Raw genomic sequence first — 16702 nt, forward strand, 5'->3', positions numbered from 1 at the left:
CAATGCCAATAGTTTAAACAGAACTAAGTGATTCTGTAACCAGTGTAACCTCTGACTGTGCTCAGCTGTCAGAGGACAGTTTGTGAAAATCATTTACGGGTCCTGAATAATAATGACAGCAGCCTGGAGAGAATGCCCGTCCCACAACAACCCAGTGATCGCTGAGGCATGGAGCGTCAGAGGAGCGCCTGGAAAGTAGGACACTTTCCAGAGATCACACACACAGGCACGTTTAGTATCATTCATCCAAGAATCAACTATTTGTTTATTTTTATGTAATTGAAAGCAGTAGAAAACTTTAGATCTCTACAAGTGGAAGCAAACAAGACCAAAATTTGAAAGCTACATATCATCTTACCATGAAGTTCATGTACATCCTGTAACTGGTTCACATATTGCTTACATGCTTACAAAAGAGAATGCACACACATGCACACTCACAAAAGGTCAAGGCCATGGCAGGCTGTAAATTTAACAATGACATCACCGCTACTAGCATGATGCTGTAAATCACACAGTATCTGTGTGTGGTCTGTGGATCCAATAAACACCTGTGCTGCTGAGTGTGTCCCTGTACTTCCTGGAACAGAGTGGTGACAGAGAGGGACACATAGCTTTGTTTTCCATGTTTACAGAACTGTACGTGCATAAGCACCAATATGCAACATAAAGCTGCTGCACAAACAAAGTCACTGTGCAATTTTCAACTAATCAATATACATAACCAAAGGAGCAAACGTGAAAAAGTGTAACTGAAAGAGGTCACTAGTCGTGACGAACCAACATATCGCCTAACTCTACAGTAGCCTTCAGCCCTGCGGAGCCTTTTAGTCTGTTTTGGATCAATGTTTTGGTTTTCTGGCCCGTGATCTTCAATCTCATTTCCAGCTACAGCAGGCAGCTGTTTTCAGCTGGACACTACCTGCTCAGCACCAAACAGAAGACAGACAAAGTTAGCGACTAGCTGGTGAACATAGTTGAGCATTTAGAATCTGAAGAGTGAGATTTTTTCCCTCAGGACTTTGTGGAGTACAAAAAACAGAGCTACAGTAAAAGGAGAGTGGATGTTGGCAAGAAACAAATTAATTCTTAAGGGCTGTGTCTGCTGAATGTGTAAATAGGCAACTATTTGCCAACACATTCACCAAAACAACTATTATGTGATGATATGTCAATGCTGTGTTTACAAAAAGTCAATTAAAGCAGCTTTAAATCTTGCCTTAAAATCCATTTTTGGAGATTTTTCTAATTGTTTTTTGTTGCTCAGGTGTTGCGTTCCTCCAGACTTAATAAAGACAATATTTTAGCATCTTCTTGTAGTCATTTTAATATATTGTATTATATATTATATTATATATTAATATTTGAACATTCCTCTATGTTCAAATATTGCAGTTTTGATCTCCTCATCTTGTTGCTCTTTTTGTTCTCTAACCCTAACCCTCTCTGGAAAGCATCATGGTTCTCACCTACAAAGTTCTAAATAAATAAAATAAAGCAAAAAAGAAATTAGAGCCATTGGAGACACAGACAGGATGACAACAAAATAAAAGTTTTACCCAGTAAATTTAAGGACTCGTCTACCTTTTCTTAAAATTCAACAACATACTTTGCTTAAGATGATATTTTCTGTCAAGATAAATCAAAACATGTTTGAGTTACAAACTTGTACCTGCAAACAGAACTTGACTTAGAGGTAGCATTACTACTTAAAGGATCCCTCTTCAGTACTTACAGAGAGGTTGTGACAACTTAATCTGGTTCCACACTGCTCTTCCCCTCTGAAGAACATTTTCAAACATCGCAACAGGCCGAACAGGAAACAGAGCGAGGTATTTCTGACTTTTTAATCTTGAGTGGTGCTCCTAGACACTGAAATCTGACTGGCCGCTCCACTGTGCTTTAGATGAGATGCTGCAGGCAGTGCTGCGACATGACAGCAATTCTAATGAGTCCTGTATTCATCACTGAGGGCAACACACACACACACACTTCAGGAACAGGCAGCAGATTGGTTTCAACACTTCCACAATGCCTCAATTTATGAGCTCCAATACTGAGCACATGTCCTGATGGTTCGCATGCATTTGTGTGTTTGTTACTTGGTTGAACATGAACAGTGATTGATCCGTTGCCCATCAAGGCTTCACTGCACAGATTAGGCCAGTCTGACAGGCTTGTGTCTGCATGTGTAAGAGTGTGTTTCTGCTCTACACAACACAAACCACTTCTCAGCCTCCCCGGGAAAGGTTGCTGTCACTTACAGTGAAGTAGTTTCCTCAAAGCAGCATACCTGAGACCAGCAGTTTTTGGCGGGGGGTGCCGAAAAAAAGTTCACTGCGGCGAAAAGATTGAACAAGTTGGGGTTGTGTTTCTTTCTGAATAGGAGTACGATATTCATTCTCTTTTAGCTCTGTTTTTGGTCTCCACCAATTCCTGAGGTACTTGCTAACTTTGTCTATCTGCCGTTTGGTTCCGGGCAAGCAGTTTTACAGAGCTTTCATGCTGAAAACAGCTTCCTGCTGCCGCTGAATGATGCTGATGAGAGAGAGAGACTGAACCAAAACAGTGACGTTGTGGGCCCGAAAACCAAAACAATGTGGAGCTGAGGGGAAGTGCAGTCAATACGAGCGACATCCATTGGCCACAGATATTTTGTAAATGCAGTGTAGGATGTATTTAATTGTGTTTAAATGGTTGGAGTTAAAGTTGAGTAGGAAGTTCAGAATGCTTAAAAATTGCACCCATATTTCTGAATATTGTAATTACAGCCCAGTTGGGTAATCTCTGTATATAATATACTGGCAATTACGATGAAAAGTGATCCCAAATGTCATTTATGTTGGCAGAAATTCTGATTTTGAAAGGCCCCTTTGGCCCTGTAAGAAAAACCAGGTCACTGTTGAGCAGGTTCGCCCAGGACTAGCAGTGACACAGATAAAGCCTGTATTACTCACGGCTGAGACGACTGTTCCAGGACTAACGCTTATCAGACAGCAGCCAGGCAGGCGCAACAAGCAGGGTGTCTTTCTGTGATCTGAGTTGCTCTCTGAAGCATTTCTGTGGGGTGTTTGTGTGTGTGTGTGTGTGTGTGTGTGTGTGTGTCTGCACAGGTATTTGTCTATGTGCATGTGTGTGAGCCTGAGATATAAAGTTCCTGATTAATAGGGTGTAAGTCAGTTATGAAACTCAGGCGAAGCAATAAAATGAAGGTCACAGACACTTGATGCAGTCTGACGCTGTCTTCGCCGGTTGTGTGAGTTTGTTTGATAGCTCTCTGGTCTTTCTGCCTGGCTGGAGCAGCTTTGGGTCAACTGGGCTCAATCTTTAAGCAGCTGGAGCAACAGGGGTTGAAAGAATACATATTTTAATTGGGAATGTTAATCAGGTCACTGTGTAAGCTGTGTATTTCAGGTTGAGGAGAGTAGACAGTCTGACTTGATATAACTGAAAACACGACCAGACCCACGGACCAACAAAGATGATTTATACATATTTTGTCAACTTATATGTAGGAATATGAAAGCATGTATGTCCAAAGCATCAGTTGTTTGAGGAATAACTTCAATATCAAAATTTAAAAAAGATCATTCCATTTGACTCTTCCATAAAGGAAAAATTATGATGCATTTACCTTGCTTTTCCTGTATTACACTCTATTATACAAAAACTAAACCACATCATATAAATATTTTGGGAAGGGGGAGAGGAGGAGGCCAAGGGGGAGCAGAATTATAGAAGACCTTAAAGAAAAGCGCAACTGTGACTAAATACAGCACTTTGTACTGCAAACCTACAGGACCTAAAACGTGATGTAGGATATTTGCAGACTACACATTTAGTGTATAATAGTATAAACTAGACTATTATCTATTTTCAAGCTCATAAATTCACATCACAGTCCTGAAGATACGGTATGGAGAAAGTCGACTGGTAACACAAGTAGCAGTATGGCGCTTAACAGAGAGAAAATCAGTTAAAGTGATAACCTGCAGCTTCATAATGTCAAACATCACTTTTCAACATTATAGAGGATTTCTTTTCCCAGGGAGGACCTTGAACAACACATAATATTAGCAGTAATAGGAAAATAACAGTAAGATATTAGAATGTATTATATGTATCTAGTTCTTTGTGAAATATTCTACATGAGAGAAACTCTGTTATGATACTGTTTGGATTCAGACTGGGCATAAAGTTATTTGTTCTACCAGGTATCCAATCATGAGACAGCTACATATTTGCTGAGTCACCACCAACGGTCTATAATTACAGGTGTAATCAGGTGATCACTTTACCTGATGAAAGCCTTTCTGAGTCACTGTACACACAGCATTAAAGTGAAACAAAAAAAAAAGCATTCACACTTTCACACAAAAGCAGTATGTGGGTAGAACAGCAAATGTGGAATTGATTTTTACTTCAACTTGGGTTCACGTCAGGTTAAAATAAACAAAATACTAAAACACTTTTCCATTGCTGCATGTCGTGGACCAGCTGTTAACAGTGGCACCTTAATGCCTACATGCAGTTGGCATCATTAGGAGACAAAATGTTCCCCTTTCCGGCCTGCAGTGCAGATTTACAGCACTGATATGATGCTGAGGATTTGCACTTTCAGATGCAACTCTAGAAGAAGATGCCTTTGCTAAATATGCCTGGCAAAAGTGTGTATTTGCTAGGGAGGCTGGAGAGTAGAGAATGAGTTATATCTTCTCAGCAGCGAGTCATTTTGAAGTTCGACTCCTACTTAGCAAATAGAGAGACAGATGGACAGACACAAACACACACATATAATATAATGCAGGCAGAGAGACTGACAGAACTCCCAACAGACATGGAGAGGGGATAGCAAGACAGGCAGAAAACATTTCCATTGTCACATCTACTGAGTGTGTGAATGAAACAAATGACCCTATTAGAACGATTACATCAGTAAGTGGGACAAAGAGCCTAATCAGGTTCAAACACCCAACAATTTCCTTAATTAGAATCATCTCCATCCCTGACTCTGTACGTCGCCATCCTGTACAGACAGCACAAGTCCACACCCAGCCACACTGGACCATAAGGCAACACTATTAACAAACAGTGCCCCTTCAAACCTGTTCCCAACTCCCCAAAGACACACAGACACACAGTAAAACACACACAGACATGCAGGCAGAAAAAAACATCACATATGCACACATATAGAGGTGCAACAACGACGTGCATACTGAGTCATCAAATCATGCAGCTGAAATGTCTGAAATAAATACCAAATCAGACCGTTCCACCTGTGAAGATTATGTGAATCAAGCCGTGGATTCTGCAACAGCAGCCTACATGTCTTGAGGGAAGAAAGCAAACCATAACCCACCTCTCCTCTTATCTGTCCCTTTCTCTTTCTCCCACCTCTCCCTCCCTCCTGCTTTCTCCAACTTCCAAACACTGACTCACTTTATTGCTTGTCGCAACGGCCGCCTCACTGCACCCTCCCAATGCAAGGTACACAGCCTGCATATATTTTGGCACCAAATCGACAAACACAAACACTCCCAATTCCACATTGCATCTTTCTCCTCCACTGGCAGCTGCACACACAGATGTGTTTTAGATGATATGAAAGCCCTCTCTTCCCGTTGCAGCAGAGCACCCCTCCTGTCCCTTTTTGCTTTCTTTCACCTCAGTCTGCTCCTCTCTTCCAAACCATGGACCTCTCAGTCTCTCTCTCTCTCTCTCCTCTCTATATCTTTTTGCAGCTACCATCACTGCCTCTTTCTCTCATCCAAATCCTCTTCTTCAGCCCCCCAGGGGCAGAATCTCTCAGTCCCTCCTTCTCTCCATGCTTTCTTTTTTATCTCTTTCTCCCTCAGCTCTCCTGCCTTTGCTCTCACTCAGGCTGTCTCAAGAGGTATTTGTCATCATCGTGTACATGGAGCTCTTATGGATGATGTCTTCAAACTAGGCAGAGGGAAAGGGGGGGGGGGCTTGACAGTGATACAAATAAACCTGGATTGACGAAGTGCAGATGCACTAACACAACAGTGTTTTTTGCTAAAGCTGAATTTCTGCCATCAGCAGTCGCTAATCACTCAGTTAATTAAAAGACTCATTCTGTAAGTTTCCTTTCTAGGACAACTAACAGCCAGTTAGGCTCAATATCAGCTGTGTTTTGCATTTTTGAAAAAGCATGTGATCAGAACTGGTTTCCTGTAGGTTTCAAAGCTGTATGGCCATCAACCTGCAATCAGGCCTGCTGCTAATTAACAAACTTCTCTCTCCAGCCATTAATAAATACTGCTGACATAGTCTTAGCATCACATGTATCCCAATTATAAACAGACACAGGGCAGCTCCAGTGTAGTAGTACAAAGGAAACTAAACTTTATTTTAAATTTAGAACAGTAAAAAAAAGAGAAACGAGACTAACAGCCACGTTAGCAGCTCTGTGAGGTTGTACTTATGGGATAGCAGTGCTTTGAGCAAAATGCTAACATGCTCACAATGACAAAGCTAACATGCTGATGTTTAGCAGGTATAATGTTTACCATGTTTATCATCTTAGTTTAAAGTGTTAGCATCCTACACATCTGCTAATTTATATCAGCACAACAGGAAGAACAGGAAAACCTTCCGATACTCTAACTTGAAGGCAATCACATATTATTCCAATGTGGCTACCCCCACTGCCAGCCACAAGTCATACCGGATGAATATCCTAAATGAACTTTTTTTTGTTGTGTTACATCTTTGTAGCGTTTCATGAACGAGTGCTCTTTTTAAATTAGCTGAATGAATTAGACTACAGAACCAGCGATGGTGGCTTTGCAGTCATGTTGTCAGTGGTTTGTTGACACTTGCACTAAAACACTAGTTCTAGTCGGCATATGGGCGACATCGTAGCTGTCAGAAAGTACTTATACTATATCTCTGACTCTGAATTACAAGTCGGAGGCTGGCATGAACGTTTTTTCCCGCTCAGATGCTCATAATTACGGTTTAATTAAGGTTATGAGGTGAACGAAGCATAAACACAAAGTACAGCTGAGGCTGATGGGAATGTCATTAGTTTTGCAGGTATTTGGTCATTAATGAAAGTACTACAGAAATCAAAAGTGTAATCTGTTTATGTCACGAGATGAAAAGCCAGGGGATCACCAATTTTTTTTTTTTTACAATTCATCAATTAGTCCTGAGGGGAACACAAATATCTGTACTAAATGTCATGGTAATCCATCCAATAGCAGTAGAGACATTTCACTAAAAAACAAAAATGTCAAACACATGGTGGCGAAAAGACGTCATCCTCTGGGGATCACGAATGGAAATCCACCTGTTGTTGAGATTATTTCAGTCTGGACCAAAGTGTGGGACCGAGCGACCAACATTGTCATACCTAAAGCCATGCTGCCAGAGTGGCTAAAAACATCTCTAGAGAGACCTGTTCTGAGATAAAAGAACATGTATATGATGTAGTTGAGATAAGTTTTTCTAAAGGAAGGAGATAAAAGATGTCTGTTCCACCTTTGTGACAAATGGTGGAAGTCAGGACTCTGGTTTCCTCATTAACAGGTGCAGGTAGGAAAATAGGGACTCGTCCTTGGCTTCAACATAACAATGACTACATGTGACACCGGAGCTGCCTGTGGCTGCGAGCCAAGAGAAGGACGAGGCAAGACCATGTCGCACGAAAAGAGCCACAGTGCTCACACAGCAGAGTAGTTGAAGTATCACTTTTCCTCATCCCATCGTCTTTCTCTCCTTTACATTTGCCCCTGCTCTCACTAAATCTGCATCCTTCATTTCCCACTGTCTCTCTCTCTTTCTGCCAAGTAGGCTAATCAGTGGTTCATTCTAGGTTAGCTGGTTAATTTGAATGAGCAACTTCAGTGAAGAAGCAAAGAAGCAGGATTTCAGCTGTCATATCTGTTATAAAGCTTGGGTTAAATGAGGAAACGGATGCAGTCTACTATTCAGTCAGGTAACAATCATGAACGAAAGCCAGTGTTGAATCCCTTTCATGCCCAGTCGATGCAGAGTACTCCTTCAGACAACCACAGACTGGTTATCTAACTGCCTGAATTGAGCATTGTCAAGGGGGGGATCACGAATTATGAATAAGCGAGTGGTGATGATGAATATAGTGGAGTGAATAGCAGCCTTTGTGGAGCAAACAGACCTCGTTGTTGAGTAGTGGGCAACTGCCAAAATGGAGGGAGGGTTTTCTTATTAACACACAGAACAAAAGGGACACGGCTTACACGCAACAACAATGCGAACACACGCAAGTGGTCATTTCTGTGTCATACGGAGCCGGTTAAGGGTCACTGCAGCACCATGGCATTTTTGGAACATAACGGGTTGGATGTTTGGATACAGCATGACCAAATACCTTGAAAAAATTTAAAGCAAGATGTAATTGATAAACATAGTCATATTCACAGAGAGTTGGATGTAAAGATCGATACCGCTCTCGTATCTGTCGGTTCAAAATGAAGCTGGTGCAGCTGGTCAGCTTAGCCTTGCTTAGCATAAAGACTAGAAACAGGGTGAAACAGCTAGTCTGGCTCCTTTTTCTTTGTACAGATTAAACAGACGAGATGAGACGAGATAAATTAGCTTTAGAGGTGTTGGTAGGTAGATTGAGAGCCATACTAGCCCTGTTACCAGTCTTTATACTAAGCTAAGCTGGATGTACAGTGCATCCGGAAAGTATTCACGGCGCTTCACTTTTTCCACATTTTGTTATGTTACACCCTTATTCCAAAATGGATTAAATTAATTTTTTTCCTCAAAATTCTACACACAACACCCCATAATTACAATGTGAAAAAAGTTTTTTTGAAATTTTTGCAAATTTATTAAAAATAAAAAACTAAGAAATCACATGTACATAAGTATTCACAGCCTTTGCAATGAAGCTCAAAATTGAGCTCAGGTGCATCCTGTTTCCACTGATCATCCTTGAGATGTTTCTGCCGCTTAATTGGAGTCCACCTGTGGTAAATTCAGTTGATTGGACATGATTTGGAAAGGCACACACCTGTCTATATAAGGTCCCACAGTTGACAGTGCATGTCAGAGCACAAACCAAGCATGAAGTCAAAGGAATTGTCTGTAGACCTCCGAGACAGGATTGTTTCGAGGCACAAATCTGGGGAAGGTTACAGAAAAATTTCTGCTGCTTTGAAGGTCCCAATGAGCACAGTGGCCTCCATCATCCGTAAGTGGAAGAAGTTCGGAACCACCAGGACTCTTCCTAGAGCTGGCCGGCCATCTAAACTGAGTAATCGGGGGAGAAGGGCCTTAGTCAGGGAGGTGACCAAGAACCCGATGGTCAGTCTGTCAGAGCTCCAGAGTTCCTCTGTGGAGAGAGGAGAACCTTCCAGAAGGACAACCATCTCTGCAGCAATCCACCAATCAGGCCTGTATGGTAGAGTGGCCAGACGGAAGCCACTCCTTAGTAAAAGGCACATAGCAGCCCGCCTGGAGTTTGCCAAAAGGCACCTGAAGGACTCTCAGACCATGAGAAACAAAATTCTCTGGTCTGATGAGACAAAGATTGAACTCTTTGGTGTGAATGCCAGGCGTCACGTTTGGAGGAAACCAGGCACCGCTCATCACCAGGCCAATACCATCCCTACAGTGAAGCATGGTGGTGGCAGCATCATGCTGTGGGGATGTTTTTCAGCGGCAGGAACTGGGAGACTAGTCAGGATAGAGGGAAAGATGAATGCAGCAAAGTACAGAGACATCCTGGATGAAAACCTGCTCCAGAGCGCTCTTGACCTCAGACTGGGGCGACGGTTTATCTTTCAGCAGGACAACGACCCTAAGCACACAGCCAAGATATCAAAGGAGTGGCTTCAGGACAACTCTGTGAATGTCCTTGAGTGGCCCAGCCAGAGCCCAGACTTGAATCCGATTGAACATCTCTGGAGAGATCTGAAAATGGCTGTGCACCGACGCTTCCCATCCAACCTGATGGAGCTTGAGAGGTGCTGCAAAGAGGAATGGGTGAAACTGCCCAAAGATAGGTGTGCCAAGCTTGTGGCATCATATTCAAAAAGACTTGAGGCTGTAATTGCTGCCAAAGGTGCATCAACAAAGTATTGAGCAAAGGCTGTGAATACTTATGTACATGTGATTTCTCAGGTTTTTTATTTTTAATAAATTTGCAAAAATCTCAAAAAAACGTTTTTCACGTTGTCATTATGGGGTGTTGTGTGTAGAATTTTGAGGAAAAAAATGAATTTAATCCATTTTGGTATAAGGCTGCAACATAACAAAATGTGGAAAAAGTGAAGCGCTGTGAATACTTTCCGGATGCACTGTACCTTCATTCTGAACACACAGGCATGAGGGTAGTATCGATCTTCTCATTTAACTCTCGGCAAGAGTAAAGTAAATACACAACATATTTCCCAAAATATGTTACTATTCCTTTAACTTGAAAGTTTTACCTAAAGCCAAGCAAAGCACTACAATGCAAATTTAATCACTATGACACAAACATTTTTCTTATTCAGAGCACACAAAGGGTCAAATGGAGGACCAAACAACTCAGGCATTCAGAGAAAACAGAGTCATACATTTTTAAGGAGCTTTAACAGAGGGCATTAGTGTCTAATGTGGGCCTGTTACTGTAAATCCGACCGACTGTACCAGACTCAACCTTTTGTCTTGGAAAGTTGAAGTCAGAACAATTTAGTGGAGGTTAATTGAATTATGGAAAGAAATATAGAAATGAGATTGCTTTGATAGAAAAAAAAAGGAGGGGATTCAGTTTGTGTCAGTGTCTCAGGAGGTCAATCATAATTATAATCTTCATAATCATTTGATAATCAGGCACTCCAATAAACATCAGGCAAACTGGGTATTTCTATTCAGAAATGATCCCGGGCACTATGGCAATAGAAGAAGAAAGGAGAATAGAAGAGTGAATTTAAGATACTGTAGCAGTGAGTCAGTCAGTCTAATGGCTGTGGACTAACCAATCTGTGATGGTAAAATATTCTATTCCTGGACAGGAAAGATGGGAGGGAGGCTCCGAGTCAGATCAATACCCAGAGGAACCTGTGATTATTGTACATTACTACACCATCCCTCCCATTTCCTTTCCCGCTCAATGACAAGTAGAAGAAGACATCTTTAATGACTTAGTCGGCTTTGATTTCTTGTGCCTTTCAAAAAAGGAGCTTGAGGAAGATCTGTGCCGCATTTTATCCTGATTTATTTAGCTGTGGAGTTTCTACATGTTAGGAAGGTCAGTAACACTATTATACATGTAACATCAAATCAAATGGGAATTAGATAGAAACAAATACATTTTTAAGCACACGTAGTACTGTATAAGCAGCATGGTTGTTTTATTAAAATGTATTAAAATGACTGGTTAATCTGAGTGCAGGATTGAGCAAATTCAACCCAACTGGAGAGACTAATTACTCTTCTCTTTGTGAATGGAGACAGTCAAACACAAAGAGCTTCACACAAACAACAGGCTGTTGACTCTAATGCTTCAATAAACACAAATCAGGAGCAAAGTGAAAAACTGGAGATTTTTCCCTCTCAAATCCAAATACGGATGTTATAGCAGTGGCAATGCAGTTTATTTTCCAAAGTCAGTTTCTTCAGACATCATCAGAAACACTGCACAATCGCAGCCTCCTCACAGCACTTTGCTAAGAGAAATGACAGGAGTAAAAGCTGCAGCAAGTGAGAATCATGATTCTCTGACCGTATGACAAAAAGATTTGCAGCCAACAGAACAGGCATGTTGCTGCAGATGACACATAGAGTATATGTTCTTTTATACGTGATGGTGTGGACTGCACAATAAACAAAAAGGCAAGGAGAAAAGAGAAAATAAAGGGGTAAAAGCAGAGGAAATACATGAGAAGGAAGCTCAATAGAAGCCCATACTTTACTGTTGTAGGCTTTCATCAGTCAACATTGACAATGTGCAAATACATGAGCTGGAACAGAATGTTCCCCTTTAGCCGTTGAAAGACTTTCACCACATTCAAATTCTTATTACAAGGTAGGGGTCCGAATCTGACTGGGCTTTTCAGACAAGGAACAAAAGATGCAAACCAAAACTAAACAAAAAGGAGAAGAGTGAGAACTACCTCAGTACATATTACACACTCCAACCTCTTCAACCCCACTGACCCCCACCCACCCTCAGTGGACGAGTCATGCTGAGCCGCCAAGCTTTGTTCAAACCAACAGAGCTTTATTTTAAATTCTAGTGGAGTTCCCAAAGCTCCCAAAAATACCACAGATGTCAGGCTGAATTATGGGAAATTGTATACAATGATGCACAAGACAACAAAAATATTTCCATTTGATGGAATGGTGCAGCTATAAAAACACTGAGTCTTGGGTCTAAATACTTAATTCAGTGTAAACATCAAGTGGCTTCAATGAAGAGCTGGAACAAGCTAACACAGAATATATATGAGATATTGTTAGTCAGTGTGGATTTAGGATTTTTTTTTCAACCTGAAAGCTACTTACGGGTAAATATAGAAGAAAAGTAAAAAGGAATTTAAAGGGGCTAATCAAAAGGTGTAACTTTAAGCTTTTAGCAGCATCACACAAAAATGTCTTTTTTTTTGTATTTTAAAGAAGCTATAATCAGTATTTTCATAATAACAATGTATGACGTGAAAACACTGTGACAATGTGAAAGGTGTCACTCACAGTGATGAAACAGCAGAGAATTATCACCTGAATCTGCTACTCCCCTCAGCTTTACAGAGCTTTATAGTGACTTTCAGCTCATTGTTTAGCTGTCCAGCCGCAACTTCACTGCTTTGGTAACCGTTTTCAGTGAAAGGGCTCTAAAAACTACCTGCTCAACACCAAACAGCAGAAGGACACAGTTAGCGACTAGCTGGTGAACATAGTGGGGCACTAAACAGCTAAAGAGGCAGATATTTCCCTCAAGAGATGGTAGAGACCAAAAACAAAGCTAAAAAACAGAACAGGGAATATTGGACATTTGCAAGGTGGCCAGAAACACGACTTCAAATGAATGATAATGTTGTCTGTAACTGCTGAATGTGCAGTTATTGCAGGTGTAGCCAGTTGTTGACACTGAATTTTCATAAACAAATCATAAACAAATAAGGCAGATCTCAAAAAAGCAGTATTAGTTTATTCAAGCAGTTTATTCAATTATAACTGAATAACTTTATACATTCTATATATTGTATTGGTTTTATGTGTCATTGATACTTGATGTTAAAGTTCAAACTATAGGATGCTTGGTCTGAGGCTCCACAGCTGTTTTTTTGAAGATAACAGGCAAAGTTAGACAAAGACAGTGCCTTGGTGACAGACGTTTCTTTTGGCAAGCATAAAAATGAACATTGTATGAAAAGTGATTCTCCTAAATGTGTCTTCAATGTCAACAAGGAGAACAGATTAAAAAGGAAGGCCAGAGAAGGGAAAATACTTAATTTTAAGAGAGATTTATTGAGGTGAAATCTCAGGGCAGAACCCTCTGCCAAGCTCTTATCTGTCATCTACAGCTGTGGGCTCTATGCTAATGTACAAGCAGAAAGTGTTGTTTTCCCCCTTTACAGAGTTACTCTCTCTAAACACTTCAATCGAAGATAAAGGGTTGAGGCTGATGAGCACTGATTCTGTTCCCCATCACTAAACAAGCTCCCTTCCTGCCCTACACCATTACCAAACAAGATAAAAACACAGAGCCATGCAGGGAAAGCTAAAAGAGAAAAGCGATGGAAGAGAGACTCCTGAGTTACGTAGTCATCACCAGAGGAAGGCCAAGTGCGTCGCCGCATTTCTGAGCATGCTTCAAACAGATTTTGCTGCTTTCTACGAAGGTTTAACTTTGACAATCTGCCTGCTAAAGAGGGTAATGAGTAGAAGACGAAATGCCAAACAAATGTAAAAGTACAGCGGCTAAACAAAACAAGTCACAGGAGGGTATTAAGAGGGAAACAAGACTGATAGAGAGGACGAAGACCTACATTACAGACTGAATGTGCTTTACAGTTCCCTTGCTTCTCATTGACTGGCTCTGTGCTAACACACGGATAATGTCTCTAGTTATTAGCTGGAGGAGAAAGAGCTTTTCTCCCCCATGTGTTGTACGTTACACTTTCATAGCCCTTTAGCCTTCTCTGGAGGCTGCAGATTGGCTAATGTGGAGCAATTCCCCCACAACCGAGGCTAAAAACAGCATTCTTCACCATGGTCGTTGTATTTCTCCTGGCTTTGCTTAGCAACTACCAAAAAAAAAAAAGAAGAAAGAAATCAAATCCAAAGAGGATAAAGGACAAGGTGACCGAATGCACTTCAGTCCTACTTTTTCCTTCAGGAATGTAATATCAGTTACACACAGGAGGAGGCTGGTTATTGACTCTGCTTTGATCACAGAGAATGGAGCCTAAACTCACTGATAAAGGTCTCTGCCACATACAAGGCAGGAGACAGGCAACACCAGCAGCACTCTCTCTGTGCTTGGAATGCATTAAGCTCTGCGAGTGTGCATTATCATTTTCTGCTTACAGTTTAATAATCTTCATGGCTATAAATGGAAAATTGTAAATTTCCAGAGAGCATGAATGGGGATTTAGAAGTTGGTTGGCTAGAGGCAAAGAGGCATTATGGGTGATATGATTAAGCCATTAAAAACTTGAGAATCTAGGGCAAGTGAATCACCACTGGCAAGACAGATGGTTTATCACAACTTGGACAAAACATACGCGCATCTAATGGCTCTGGATATAGGTATCTATACAGCAGTTACAGGGGGATGCCGTCCCCGGAAGGTGTTTGATGCAGGTGCAGGCAGTACATGTACGGGATCATCTCTACATTTGGAAACCCAGGCCAACAAGTAGGCAGGGTTAGGGGTGTGATCTGTCGCTAAGCGGATATAAATTCAATTGCGCGTGCTGCTCTCGGTTTGTTTAAGAAATATCTACTGTTTAAACACGTGATGGCTACTGTGAATCATATCAATCATCTCCAAGAATGTTCTTTCTCAAACATTTTCTGTCCCTCAAAATGGGCACAAATCTGGTAAATAAGGTAGCATCATCAGCCCTGTGCAACAAACAGACTTACCACACAGTGTGGAACTCATTGGACTCATTTTTATGTTAGGTAAAAACACACCAGGGATTGCTGTGACGCTAAAAACTGAGTCAATGGCCCACCGTGACTGATTGACTGTAACTGATAGCGGAAACACTGAATTTTGACATTGATGAAGAAACTGCATTTAATGTAGATCGGTCTCGTCATGGCCAATTCATGATCTGCTTAATAAGGTCATCATTACGATCGGTGCATCCCTAATCCTCACAGAAGATGAGGTGATGAATCTTTTGTTTCTTGCAACACAAAGATGAGTTTGGGAAGTTCACATGAGCAGATACAGCCACTATGCCTTTGAAATTGACCATGAAACGAGTACCAGCCATGCAAACTAACATCACCAACAGAAAATCTATTAAAATGACTACAGCATTAACAGTGTTTACATCATCTGACCAGCATCTACTTCACTGAAATGATCTAAATTTTAAGACAAGCTGCTCATAATAAATATGAAGCACATTCAAGAGCTGGCCACTTAATTTTTATAGTTAGCCTGATGGTCTGCTTAATTCTACCATGAAATGTCTTCACCCATCAAGAGCTGGTTCATCAAAGTGATCTGTCACTTGTGCGTTTGACCAGTCAGGTAAGGTTAATAAAGCTCCAACATTACTAGCAGCAAGGTCACCCCACACAGAGGCGACTTTCCTTGATCACTAACGCAGCTAATGTGCAGCTCAGCACTTACTCTAGAAATGGAGAGGAGAAGGAGAACAGGAAACATATCTCTGTGGAGGAATGAATAAGAATGAGACGGGCAAAGAGGCGCAGAGAGAGAGGCATTAAGTTCGGAGTCATTAGGCACAACACACTGCTGTCATTATATCATACTGCATTACATTCATCAGCCCCGTCATTTGTGAAGCTGTGGGAGGCCACAAAACCAGTGGCTCAGTCTGTCTGCTGCTGTGAAAACCAGTTCTCCTTTTTGGGAAGTTCACTGTGATGGTTTTTCCTCTCAACACTGCCCTGCCTTACACTGCTGTATTTAAAGCAACCTGTGTGACACTGAACCTGACTAAATCCGAGGTATTCCACTTGCTTAAGAGGAAGTGAGAGTGAGAGAGCAGAGCCCTGGCCAAGAGTCTATGGATAAGTGCAGATCCCTGCTTTATACATTTTTCTCATGCATTTTGCAGACTGTGAAGTGCATGTGTTAATGCCAAGCATCAAGGATGGAGCTAAGTTTACATAGGTGAAAATGGACCCCTCAGATCTCACCACTGCCTCAAAGAGTACCTTCACTATCAGATCAGGAACACAGGTGACAAAAGGGTTTTTGAGCTATCATTTTAGTCAAAGTCAAAGTCAAGCACATTTCGTACGATAGGCGTGCTTCAAAATAAACGGCAAAAATAGGCAAAGATCATACATGACAAAAACATATAAAGATAAGAAGGTATTACCCATATAAAAACATTATAAAATAAAAGTTTTATCCGTTAACCACACACTTCTAACTAACACAAAACTAAAAGCTTCCGAAAAGAGATGTTTTTAGTCTGCTTTTAAAAGAAGACAGTGTTGTAGCAGACATTAGTTCATGTGGTAGATAATTCCAGAGAGAAAGACC

General features: G+C 41.2%; 1 protein-coding gene across 1 annotated transcript in view; it reads right to left on the reverse strand.

The window, feature by feature from the left end:
• The window catches only part of ano8b (anoctamin 8b), a 37103-nt gene that overhangs the window by 15955 nt on the left and 4446 nt on the right, over positions 1-16702 (reverse strand). The window lies entirely within an intron of this gene.

Source organism: Enoplosus armatus, chromosome 7, assembly GCF_043641665.1.
Source record: "Enoplosus armatus isolate fEnoArm2 chromosome 7, fEnoArm2.hap1, whole genome shotgun sequence".
NCBI classification, from domain to species: Eukaryota; Metazoa; Chordata; class Actinopteri; order Centrarchiformes; family Enoplosidae; genus Enoplosus; species Enoplosus armatus.